At 39.6% G+C, this 13,474-nt stretch overlaps 1 protein-coding gene and 1 non-coding gene across 2 annotated transcripts in view; both read left to right on the top strand.

Annotated features, from left to right (window-relative positions):
* Positions 1 to 13,474, top strand: part of NTRK2 (neurotrophic receptor tyrosine kinase 2) — a 312,980-nt gene that overhangs the window by 95,450 nt on the left and 204,056 nt on the right. The window lies entirely within an intron of this gene.
* LOC111828194 lies at positions 1,184 to 1,379 on the top strand. Its single transcript, XR_002831983.1, has one exon. It is a non-coding gene; the product is annotated as a U2 spliceosomal RNA (small nuclear RNA).

Genomic DNA, 13,474 nt, shown 5'->3' with positions numbered 1-13,474 from the left:
TCAGAGTGAATTCCTCAGAACACTAGTGGGAAGTGGATGGGAGAGGGGTGTTTATGTGGCCGAATATAGAAAATGCAGCACCCACAGCCCCATCTCAGAGAGCACGGTGGACATCAGCCTGTTAAAGGCTTGAGGTAGTAAAGAAACCTTTGAACTCTGTTTAACCCAGGATTTCCTAACCCAGGACCTTCTATTTGACCATAGAAATCTTTACAAAAGTGTTAGTCACTAACCTCATGAGAAACTGGTGTGTGGAATTCTGAAATACATGCCTACTGCCTCCCTGGTAGTCTTTATTGTAGAGAGAGAAAGAAGAGGGAGAGGATAGTAAGGAGGAAAAAAGTCAAAAGAAAGGAAAGAAGGAGACAAAGAAAGAAAGAAAAGAAAGAAAAAGTACTACTCAATATTTCTTAATAAAATCACCAAATGTATTTCCTGCCTTTCAAAAAAATTTTTGAACCCTCTCTCTCTTGTGCTTTTCAAATGGGCACGTAACTTATTCCCAAGTGAATAAGATGAGACGGAAAGATTAAATTCTTTGGGAGGACGATAGTCTTAAAAAACGGGCCTATGAGGCTGAGTGTCTGCCTGTAGAGGTGACTGAGACCTAGACTAAAAGTGGCCAGGGGTCTGGCTCTTGGAGTATCCTATCACCTTTCAGCAGGGAGTGCCTCAGTTTCCCTCAGCTTCTGTAGCAAGGGAGTGACAGCGTGGGGACCACAAGGCAGGCCCTCCTCCTGCCCATTGTGTTTTCCCTGGCAGCACATTTAATTTTTCAGAGTCAGTCTTTATGTCCATATATTATTTCCTCTTTCCCTGTATGCTTAGCCCATCAGCATTAGCCTGGACAGAGATATAATTGTCAGCAACGTTAACCATGAGGCTATTTGCTCTGTTTACTTAAATGCTTACTACCGTCTGCAAACTCTTTACATAACCCAGAAAAGTCTTCTCTTACATGTTTCCTTTGCTCCTATTTCTTTGAATAGAATGTATTTATAATGCAGACTAAAGGATAAGTCATAACGAATCTTGATGTTTTCCTCATATAAGTATATAAGCACTCATGATCATGTTCTCAGAAATTGTTTTAGTATCCTTTACTAAACCAATATAGGCGTTCTCGGATTTATGTGGACTTCTTGGGTTGTTGTAGATAATTTTATTAAAAATGTTAGAGTTTATCGCTTCTCGGCCTTTTGACTAAGATCAGTGTAGTGTCTGTTCTTATCAGTTTAAAAAATGTTTGAGTTTTTGCAAATATTAGAGTGTTAACAGGCATAAAATGCATATTTAGTTGCTGTTAGAGCCTTGCTATCAAGACCAGCATCATCAGGATTGCTTGGAAACTTGTTAAAAATGCAGTATCTTGGGCCTCATCCCAGATCTACTGAATCCAAATCTGCATTTTAATGAGATTCCCAGGTGATTTATATGTTCCTTAAAGCTTGAGAAGCCCTGTACTAGAGGACACAGAAGACTGTTTTGTTCGTGCTCATTTTGACTAGTTTCATATGTATATCTTCAACAGAGTGAGCAGCTCTGCAGTTTTCAGTCTAGTAATGTCATTGTGTGCTGCCTTATACATTATTGCCCAAGAGAGCTATAAAGAATCCCCGAGAGACACAATTAGTTCTCATTCAATAGATAGGTAGGTGGATAAATACAGGTAGAAATAGAAATATAACTACAGATATAGATTACTTTTTAAAAGCTTTATAGGTAACAGGTGTCAAGAACTGCGAAGGGTCTGAGATTTTCTCTACTTGCAGGCTAATAAGTTAGCCTGGCACAGTTTCATAGATGGTGGTATGAGACATGAGAGGACATGAGACCTCTGGGTCAGAGACAAAGGGCTTCATTACTCATCCCATGGGAAGCAGCAGGAGCAGCATACACGAGTTAGTTCTCTGCGCAACGTTTCATGGGGGTGATGCAGATGGGCCCAGAAGGATTCCTGCAAATACTCTGTGTTATAGAAAAGGACCCCTAACTCCTTTAATGGGCAGTAAACATGCTTTGGACATATTATCTGTAGCTCCTAAGGCTGTTTGCTATACAAACTTCCTCAAAATAATAATCCAGAACGAAAGGCAGTAATATCTCTCCTTATAAGATAGATGGAAATGCAAGGGGCCCAAGAAGAATCATCTTGGTATCGGGACATCTTTATTATTAGGTTTTAGAGCCAATAACTTTTTTTAGAAGTCATGGAGGATGCATTTCCCAATCCCTAAGTTGTACTACAAGTTATTTCTGTCTGAAAGACTCCAGGAGGTAAAGAACTTCTGGTCTGGGCACTCAGCTTAGCTCTTTACTGGATGGGAGAAGTTATATTCAGAAGGCAAGTAGGGTTGTGCTTCATAAATACTGAGGTCACCTGTGGTGACTTCTGGTGTCAGTTGTCCCATTCAAATACTGAACCCATTCTTATCCTGAAGTTTGAGAGATGAGATAATTCCCAGAGCTCTGAAGGGACTAAAGGATGTTCCAAAGATTGGCAAATAATAGGAAGAATAGCACAGGTAAATTGGGGCTAATGGTGTCTTTCTAATACAGCAGTTTTGTTGTAAGGGGATTGTCTTGCAAAGCAGTTGATTTCCTTTTGCTCTCAGTAGAGGCTAACTCTTCCAGAAAATTGTAAAGGAGATTTCTCATGTGAGTTCTACTTTTTCGCCACTCTCAAAGACTGTAAGCCTTTGGAGAAGAGAAAGCTGGAGAAGTTTTACAAAGCCTGTGAGCATGGTACATTAGTAAATATTTAACAGTCCGATTGCAGGGGTGGAGCAGAGTTGGGGCTCTGAATTGTACTCTTTGCTGATTTCCACGGTGTAAATATTCCTACTATGGTTGATTTCAAACTACCAATGCGAAATCACCTTGCTTGCAAAATTCCTGAAAATCTAACAAACCAGTTTCAGCCGGCTCCAGCAACCCATTGCAAAACTGTCCTAATTAGCAAATTTTTGACAGTGAGGGTAGTTTGATCACGCAAAAGGTTTGCTTGTAGAAGTTTATTTTTCAAAGTCTTTTACAATAACTCCCTTGCTAGTATGTTTGTCCCTGGAGATTTGTAGATAGACTTACCGTAAGGCAGAATGAGAACCTAAACGATTTTTGAACTTCGTTTGAATGGTATGATTTCATTTTTTTAAAAGTCTTCCTTTACATACCAGCCTGGCTGTTTGCTTTCTTTAAATAAACCACCTGCCAGCTCAGCACGTTTCTCCCCTGTGCAAAGGCCTGTAGGTGCAGTCTGATTGTCAGTGATATTTTTAGAAGAGCGGGAGGCTACTCAGGCGTCAACCGGTGATGATTCCTTATAATTGGGTGATCTGTAGAACCATAATGAATCACAAATTTGGGAACAAGGCACCTGCATTCTTGGTTGGATCTGGAGCATAGTAAATCCTCTTTGCACTAATGAGGCTTTATACCTCTTCATGAGACTTACCGTGGAATTCCCCTTGGGCTCAGTTTGGCTGCAGAGTTCTGTAAAGACCCTCTCTGGAGTGCTTTACCGCTGTGCTGACAGAAACATTTTTCCAGAACAGTTCAGTGTAAGCCCATACACTGCAGTTCCAATGACGCTCCTGGTGAGCAAGTCACCCTCCCGCATGGACTGCCCAGCTCATGCTGGTGGACTTTGCTTCAAGGGGGCAAGCACGCTGTTTCCATCCTCTGGCTTATCTGTGCCCATCATGTGAAACCTGACATAGTGAACTGACTTACTCTTTGTAGAGGGCTAAGTGGAAGGATCAGCTTGCTGCTCTCAGCCCATGGCGGTGAGAGGAGCCTTTCCTGGCCTCTGCCTCTTCTTCCCTAGCATTTACCAGAGGAGGGGGGGATGGGGAACCTTGACTTTAATGCAGATTTGAGTGCCTCCTTCCTTCTCCCTTGGGTGATACGTATTTTTTTCTATTTTGTTTGTTAGTTTATTTTGTTCATTATCCCTTAGGTGATATTGATTGGGAGGCTTCAATGATTTATTTATCAGATTTATAAAATGCTCATCTTGCCAAGGTCTCTGAGCACACGGACAAGAGTAAAGCTGTTAACAAGTAATAATAATAAAAAAGTCCACACAACATAGGTGCTTATTCTGAAAGGTCTACATGAACTCCTGGTAACATTGTTTCAGAGGTTCCATTACAACTTGATTTTTTTCTATTAATAAAGTGAACCCATTTCCAAGGGGGCTTGTTCTCCCCCATAAAGAAAAAACTTTAACAAGCAAGGAGATGGAACACATAGGTTGCTGTTTCGGCTAAGGCCAAATTAAAAAGACAGCTCATCTGCCATGTTCAAGAGGTCAATTTCCAGCCACCCTCTCACTCCTACCTTCCCTTTTTCTGTGAAGGCAGAAATAGACCTGAATTTTCAAAAAGAGGGGTTTGCATTAGTTCTAAATTTTTGTCTAGTCACAGGGAGACAAATTATTTTCAAGAGTTTTCTTGCTCTGTAAGAAGGGGGGCGGGTTCCCTGAGGAAAATGTGCTATGCCGGGCCATGACTCTACTTGCTTCTCAGGTGTTCAGGAACAGGAAGGTGAGGCATTAAGCTAAGTAGAAAAGGAGTGTGCAAGTTAGAAGAACTTTTCTCAAGTGTATTGGGCCTGAAATCCTTCTGGCATGTTGGATGTCCTCTATGAAGAAAATGGAGATATTTCTATCCACTGCTGACAAAAGCAAATGCTAGGTGTTCAAAGAAGAAACCAAAAACACTCCTGACCATGGCCTGCAATAACCCCCCACACCTTTAGTGGGTCAGAGAGTGCCTGTGGTAGCTGGATTTTGGGAATAGAAAATAAGTCACTATAGATGGGACTCTATGTTATTTTTCCCCCCTTAAAAATCTAGTTATGATGAACATACTTGCACTACGTGCCAAAATTCCACCAGTATAGGAGAAGAAAAACACAAAACTTGAGCTATTCCCTTAAAACTGAAGTTGTCAAACTAAGGCCCACAGGCCAAATCTGGCCCATTGCTTGTTTTGTAAATAAAGTTTTATTGGAACCCATTCCCACCCATTTGTCTGTGAATTTTCTATGGGTGTTTTAATGCTACAATGGCAGACTTCATAGTTATGACCAAGACCATTTGGCTCAAAAAGCCTAAAGTATTTACCATCTGGCTCTTTACAGAAGAAGTTTGCTAACCCCTGCCTTTTAAGAACAAACAGGCAAGATATTTAATAAAATTATCTGCCATTTAGCCTCCACCATATCTTGTGAAAGGTTGCTGATTTGGCTTCTATTGGCCAAGTGAAGAAGCACGAGTGAGAAGGGAGCAGGAAGAAGTTCTAGGTGAAGAAAGAGAATACCAAGGCCTAGTTCCCTCACAACCTGACCTTAAGAGTCTGTGATTCCCACTGTGGATACTTCCTTGTTATGTGTAACAATGGACACTGCATGGCAGGAGAGAGATATGTTCAAAGCTGCCATCAGAGTTGGGGATGGGGGTGGTGCTAGACATCATCGATCAATAGTCCTTATTGATGTATTGGCTCCTAGTTAAGAGCTACTGTATTAGATGGTTGCAGATAGAAATATGAACTATCATACTTGGCCTTTTCTTCTATCTTGTTTTGTAAAGAAAAAAGGAGAAGTTTTCCAGTTTGAATGAGTCAGTGGTAATTTCAGGGATATGGAAAACTTTGTGCGATATTATCTTGGTAGGTAAACAAAAAAGGTATGGTTCTGATATGGATTGTCTCAGGAATTGTGTTAAGTGCTTTTTGACAGTGTTTGTTGTAGCTTCACACGGATATTATTTTGCATGAAAGACTATCAAAAGTCATACTGTAAAATGGTAAATGTGTGGCATATCCTTTTGTCTTTTCTTCCTCTCTTTATAATCTACCAAAGAAGGCCAGCCCCATTTCTATCTTCCAGTGTCCAAACCTTATGTGTGCAAAGTAACCAGGCAGAAGAAGGATGATCTGATCTTTGAGAAGTAGGCAGTTTTAAAAAGGATAATCTCTGCCTTCGTGAGTGTCAGTTAATACTTTTAGGATGAGGAAGAATCTTAAGAAACTATCTGGTATATCTCCCAAAATTAATTTCAAATTAATTATAACACCCAAAATTAGTCTCTAATTATAGTGGGTGATCTTTATGTGTGTGTTTTGTTGACATTTCTGAAGAGTTCCTTACATTCTCTAGTATATCTTACCTTTTCGAACATAAGGATAATTTTTCCATACTCATATATCTTTTCATATATACAAATCATTTGATTAAAGAACCCACTAAAAGACTTAACCTTCTTGCTTCCCATTGCAAGTGTGAATTTCCAGATTAATAAACAAAATATGTATTTAGCCATTTCAATATGATGAATACTTTTACCCTTATTCCCTGAATTTAGCCATAGTTGAAAAATATTTATTTTCAGTGAGATGAATGCCCCCTGGTGGAAACAATAATGAGTATTTGCACAGATTTGGGGGGCCCACATACAACTGGTGTAAATATATCAAGGATAACCAAGGGATAAAATTGACATAGCTTAGAGAGTTCTTTCATTTTTTAAGTGTATATTCCATTTAAGTGCAGTAAATAGAAGATAATATCAAGTTGTAAGGGTCTTTTTTATATTGACTGAAATAAAAAGATTCAACAAGAAACTAACTAACCCCTCATGGTAATTCTTTTAGTGTCTTTCACTAAAACTTAGAAATCGCTTAGCTGGTAAATTCATTTATAATATGGCCATCTTTGTAATGATTTTTAAAATGTAGGACTTTTAGATTATACCTCAGAGGGTATTTTAAAACTAAATGCTATAACCCAGCCACTGTAGCTCAGTGGTTGAGTGTTGTCCCATAAACCAGGAAGTCCCTGGTTCAATACCCGATCAAGGCACATGCTTGGGTTGCAGGCTCTATCCCCAGTAAGGTGCATGCAGGAGGTAGCCGATCAATGATTCTCTCTTCATCAATGTTTCTGTCTCTCTCTCCCTCTCCCTTCCTTTCTCTGAAATCAATAAAAACATATTTTTAAAAAACTAAATAGTTATATATAAGAGGAAATTGCTTAAAGGTTTGTAAGATGGCCTCCTAGAAAAAAATATCAGTTTGAGGAAGGAGCAGGGTTTGGGATTTAGGCTCCATCAAATGAAAACTTTGTTGTTTGTCTCATCAATAGACAGTTAAATTATCTCCAGTTCAATAGAGAATGCTTACCAAGCCAGGGACATGGGCATGCCAGGACTCAAGTTTTTATAGAAAACTTAATTTTGGAAAATCTTCAATCTGAACACACTTGAAATCTAGCTCTCAAAAAACATTGTAAAAGCATTTATAAGTAAGTAGAGAACAGGGAAAGCAAGAGTTAAGTATGAGTTCGTGGTGCCTCTGTAGGGAACAGAATTGTGAAGCCAGCAGAGGATGTTTGCATATTCTCCCCTCTGCCCAATGATACCTGGTTATGCTGTGACTGTAGCTCTTATAGAAAAGCTGTAGCTTGTTCTGCTCCTGCATTTCCCCCACTTGGATGGAGCCTTTGGATATATAAAAAAAATCAAGGACCATTTTATATTGAAAGATGATGTTCTATATACTTAATGGGTTGGATCACCCTCCCTTTACAGAAATGGCTCATGTCCATTAAGCTGTGGATATGGATGATAAATGCCATTTTACTTGTCATATCACCAAGTGCCACATTTTCTCAAGCAGTGCCATCTCTTTGCCTCAGCATTTGTAATGGACTGCACTCTGGGATATAACAGCACAGCCTGATGTCGTCTATTAACTTGCAAGTACTTAGAAATATGTTGTTAATGACTTGGTGAGAATTGACTCCTGTAGAAATTATTTTTCTTAAACCAGTGCCTTTGATCAAGCTATGATGCTTAATCTTATGTTATCCATTGGCTTGTGTGTTGAAGTGGGTGGGATATGGGCTTGACTTCCCCAAGTGTGAGAAGGTAGATTATATCTGAGAGTCCAAGAGAAATTCTCACTGAGGTTTGCTGAAGATTCTAGAAATGTTCTCAGATAAGATATACTTGCATCTGTCTTCCTGTGACTATCCTCTCATTATCCCCACATTCCTAATTTGACAGGTCACTAAAGTGTAATGTAATACAAACTCTTGACAACATTTCCTCTCACAGGTGTTTATTGAGGACTGTTGAGCAGCCTATAAAGGAACATTTTATACATAAGGGATTGACTTCCGATTCTCAATAGTCTGTATCTTCCTGTATTTTTGTTGAATGGGTTATGGACCCTAAACAGTGTTTCCCAGCTTCATCACTCACATTATTTACTCAACTTGGCTCAGAATAATTCTCAGCTATTTCTCTGAGTCAGATTCACCCCCAAAGTTTGAATGTTTACTGTCATCCCTTCCTACTTACATTTATTCATTTACAAACATGTATCTATACTAAGCATTGGGTCAGATGGTCTCATCTTCCAGGAGTATATACTTACTGGGAAAGTATAGTCAGTGGTTACTTTAAATATAGTTTGAAAGCTGCTTTGAGAGAAGGTAAGTGCAGGTTGCAGGGGAGCCCTGAAGGGGGATACCTAAACCTATAATTTGGTCCTAAAGATGAACATTGGAAGGGGCTGTGGAGCTTACAGAATGTGAGAGTTGGGAGAAGGGCAGGAAGAAGGAGGACAGGAAGATTCCAAGTAGAAATTTCCTGTTCCAAGACATGAGCATATGAGAAAACTCATGGCATTTGTAGGACCTTGGTTTGGCTAAGCAGAGAATGGGTGTAGAGCAGTGGTTCTCAACCTTCCTAATGCCACAACCCTTTAATACAGTTCCTTATGTTGTGGTGACCCCCAATTTCATTGTTACAAATTGAACATAATTAAAGCATAGTGATTAATCACAAAACAATATGTAATTATATATGTGTTTTCCTATGGTCTTAGGTGACCCCTGTGAAAGGGTCGTTCGACCCCCAAAGGGGCCGCGACCCACAGGTTGAGAACCGCTGGTGTAGAGAATTGGAAGGAGAGACTGGAGGGGAGTTTTGAGGCCCATGGGTACCCTTGGATAGAATTTATCCTGCAGGGCTTTGTGTGGGGAAGAAGGAAGAGATGGGAGGAACATCCTAATTATGTGTATGTTGTAGAAAGAACACTTGGGGACAGTGAGGAGAGTAGTTGGAGGGCTGGGGAGCACAACTAGAGGTGGGACTGCCAACAGGCATGGCTGAGTTCAAGCACAGTAGACCCCTCTTACCCAAGGGGACATGTTCCAAGACCCCCAGCAGATTCTTGGAATGGTGGATAGTACTGAACACTTTACGTACTATGTTTTTTCCTATATGAACCTACCTATGAGAAAGTTAAACTTACAAATTTGGCACAGTAAGAGATGAACAACAATAACTAATAATAAAATAGAAAAATTATAACAATATACTTTAATAAAAATGTGAATGTCTCTCTCTCTCTCTGATAACCACTCTGATAATCTAGATCAGCCGTGGGCAAACTACGGCCCTCGGGCTGGATCCGGCCGTTTGAAATGAATAAAACTAAAAAAAAAAAGACCGTACCCTTTTATGTAATGATGTTTACTTTGAATTTATATTAGTTCACACAAACACTCCATCCATGCTTTTGTTCCGGCCCTCCGGTCCAGTTTAAGAACCCATTGTGGCCCTCGAGTCAAAAAGTTTGCCCACCCCTGATCTAGATGGATACAGGCAGGGAGCATATACAGCGTGGATATGTTGAACAAAGGGATGGTTAACATCCCTCGCTGGATGAAGCAGATAGAGTGAAATGTCATCACACTACTCAGAACAGTGTACAACTTAAAAGTTATTAATTGTTTATTTCTGGAATTTTCCAATTAATATTTTCAGACCACAGTTAACTATGGGTAACTGAAACCATAAAAAGCAAAACCATGTCTAAGGGGGGACTCTGGCCGTTCAAACTAATATTAGTGGGCTTCAAGGTAAGATTTAACACGAGTTCCAAAAGTGCTGTGGGCAATGGCAGCGTGGTCTGATGGAAAGGCCTGGATACAGTCTGGCTGATCTGAATTCAAATCCTCGTGTGGTGGGTGACTAGCCGTGTGGACTCAGGTGGTTTCCTCACCTGTCTCAGCGGGCTTTTCCGCTTCTGGAGAGTGGGGGTGGTGCTTCTTTATCCTCGTGTGTGTAGTGGGAGTGAAATGAGATTATATGTGTTAAGTGTAGAGTTTGATAGTTACTCTGGAAGGCATTTGGATATGTGTTTGAAGAAAGAAGGACCTTCATTCAGATATAGATTTTCTGCGTGCTTATTTACAACTGTTTATTTGCATGCTGCACATTCAGCAAGTATTTCTTCAGTGGTTCCCACGTGCAAGGTCCCAGGCCAAGGACGTTGTTCCCTTCAGTGACCTCTCCTGAGGGTGGGGACAGCGAGTGTTTAATAATTAATGTTTGTCCACTAGTTGGTGATCACATATGATGACAAAAGTGTCCAATATCCAGTACAAATAAAAAAATACTCAAATACCATCCATTTAAGTTATTAACATTTTGATTCCAATTGGTTGGGAAAGTAAGCCTTTTGGGAGGTTTATTCATACCTTATTGAGCATTTTTCCTTCTCACAATTTCGTTACTTTGAGAACTGAACATTTATAAAATGTTTTTGGCAAACACATTTATATGGTAGAAACCATTTTCTCTGGGAGGTTGGAGAAAAAGGGAGGGGGAACCAGAGTCATAAATCCTATTTAATTCATATTTCTGCATTTCATGAGAGAAAGCCCCTTCTTAATCCTCTTATTGTATTTCCCGGGAGACCTATAAACAGATGATGTTAGCAGTGATTTAAAAATGCAAACCACATCACGGAAGTCTTAAAAAGGATCGTCTCCACTCCTTTGCCCCCATTTAAACAACAGGAATGGTAAATCTAAAACCAAAATTATATTCTGCAGGTCGAAACAAATCATTTCCAGGAGTAGGTTGGCTTTATCAGTCCAGCATGTCTTCATCATGCATGCATAAGATCCTGTGCTGAATCGTATGCGTGCATTTACCAATTCATTAAAAGAGTGTGAAGGGCCTGCTATGTGAATACATGGAAGAAGGAGAGTGGTTATGATGCTAAATAAAGTCCTGTGTAGCCCTTGCAGTAACAGAGCTTCTGTATAACTCAAGGGCCGATGTAATGCATTTTCTAGAACAGGGAGAGAGATCGCTGTGGGCCTTCAGACAGAAAGATTACTTCTGGCTCATGCTATCAAGATGCTTTCATGGAAGAATTGGTTTCCAATTGGGCCTCTAAAATACTGGCCTATAGAACCTTCCAGTTTGAGAAGTCCTTAATTGCCAGTGTTTATGGTGTATGTGTTTTCATTGTGTATTGTGCCTTCTGTTTCTCTATGACGTTTTTATTCATTTTTAACACCTTAAAATACATTAGAAAAATGTCCTTGGGAAACATGAGTGTTGAACTATTTTTAAAACATCAATTTTGAGAGTCAGGGACAGCTAATCATTTCTGACAAAGGATGAATTGAGGTTTCTCCCATTCCCAGCCAAATTGTTAACTTACACACAAGCACCATGCTATCAGCCTCTCCCCTGGCAGTGCGCACCAGATTTATTGCACATTTGGTGTGAAAGGAACTGAGAAATCTTTTAGAAACATGACCTGGGACTTCCCAAAGTCGTGTGTGCCTATGTACAAAGCACAGGAAACCAGAGCACGTTGAGTCCCCATGTGAGCCTCCAATCCCTGTCATTGTTCCTTGGCAATCCATCTCATCTAAGAGTCTCACACTTACCGAATCCTCTGGGAATGATCAAGTTGGTGAAGTGCATGTCTTCTTAAAATCACCACCACCACAATTGCTATCATTTATTGAGCAATCGCTTTGTTCTAAGCCTGTTTCTGTACTTTTACATGTCTCATCTCATTTAATACCCTTGACACCTCACAAGTTAGATGAGGAAGTATAGATGAGGAACCTGAGATCAAAGAGGTGAAGTAACTTGCCTGGGGTCCCATATGTAGATGTGGTGATACTAGGATCCAAATTGGGGCAGATGTCAGTTACACATTTTCAGTGATGTTCAGGATCATTATTCCCTTCAGTTATTCTTTTCTCTCTTTTTTTCCCTTTTGTTATTTTAATCCATCTGTCTCTACTTCTGGTTCCTTGTTCTGTTTTTCTCCAAAATAGGATATGTTATTTTACTTCTCTTTATAGGCTAATCTTTTAATCATTTGGCCTAATAACATTGAACCAAAGGAAAAAAAAGAGAAAAATCTATGAAGAAAGAGGTGCTATCTCAAACTAAAAAAGGGACAATGGGATACAAGCTTGCTTTTAGAAAGATTTGATGTTGCACATGTTTGAATTACGGGCTTTCAGCTCACATTGACCATCACATGTCTGTGATTGCAAACACCTGTCATCTTTAAGGAACCTTGGACATGCAAGGGTGGAGGTGGCAGCTCTCCAGTAAGGAGTTGTGGGCTTCTTGAAAAACACATGTAAAACCCACTCTCAATTCTGATCTCTTGTATTGACATTTCATTGTCCTTGAACCAAGAAAGAAGCAATTCTATTTCCATTTCTGGAAGCTTGAAATGATGCTACCAAAACAATGCATATACAAAACGACCAGGTGCAAAATGATCTCACGTATAAGAGACAACTGAATGGTGCCAACTCAGGAGTTTCAGGACCGCAGGGCATGGCTCCTAGACTGAGCTAGTCTTTGCCCAGCTGCAGAATTAGGCTGATGTGAACAGATCTCTCAGATATTTGGGGTACTGGGTCATGGTGGAATGCTGCTGCATAAGCAGTAATGACTATGGCTGGATGTGTCTTAATAAACTCTGTATGATTTTACTTCATCTCATCTCAGAAGTGAAAAGTTAGCCAAAACATTGGACTTTGAGTTTCAATGGCCACCCCTTCTTAACTGTGTGACCTTTGGTGAGCGTCTTAACTCTCAAAGACTCTGTTTTCTTAATTGCAAAAAGTGATGATAATTACCTATATTATAGAGTTGCTTTGAGGATTGAAAAAGAGAATCATATACTTACAGGACTGTTATGAAGATTAAACAAATAACACATGTGAAGCCTTAGAAGAAAGCTTGGCATATGGTTAACACTGTGCATTAGCTACTATTATTATACACAGTAAGCATAAGAATAACGTTAAACAAGTATTATTTATTATTTACTTTGATTATTATAATTGTTATTATGTTATAATATCATATCATATCTTTGGGAAATAAAAAATTTCAAAGACCAGTAGTAATATACTTAGTAGGAAAATGAAAATTAAATGAACAAAAATGTAAATTTACTAGATTCTAGTCGATTCATTGAGGCAGCCTGGCATTTTCCAGGTTGAGTGTCTATTCTATGTGTTGGGACTATTGAGAGGGAGGGTCACCCCTCAGAAGTATTTGCTAAAATCCAGTCATAGAGAGCAATGTGATATGTTCTGTCATCAGCGTCTGTTCTTGGGG

This window comes from Myotis lucifugus, unplaced genomic scaffold, assembly GCF_000147115.1.
Source record: "Myotis lucifugus unplaced genomic scaffold, Myoluc2.0 scaffold_295, whole genome shotgun sequence".
Classification (NCBI taxonomy): Eukaryota; Metazoa; Chordata; class Mammalia; order Chiroptera; family Vespertilionidae; genus Myotis; species Myotis lucifugus.
This window is presented reverse-complemented; position numbering and strand designations above follow the sequence as displayed.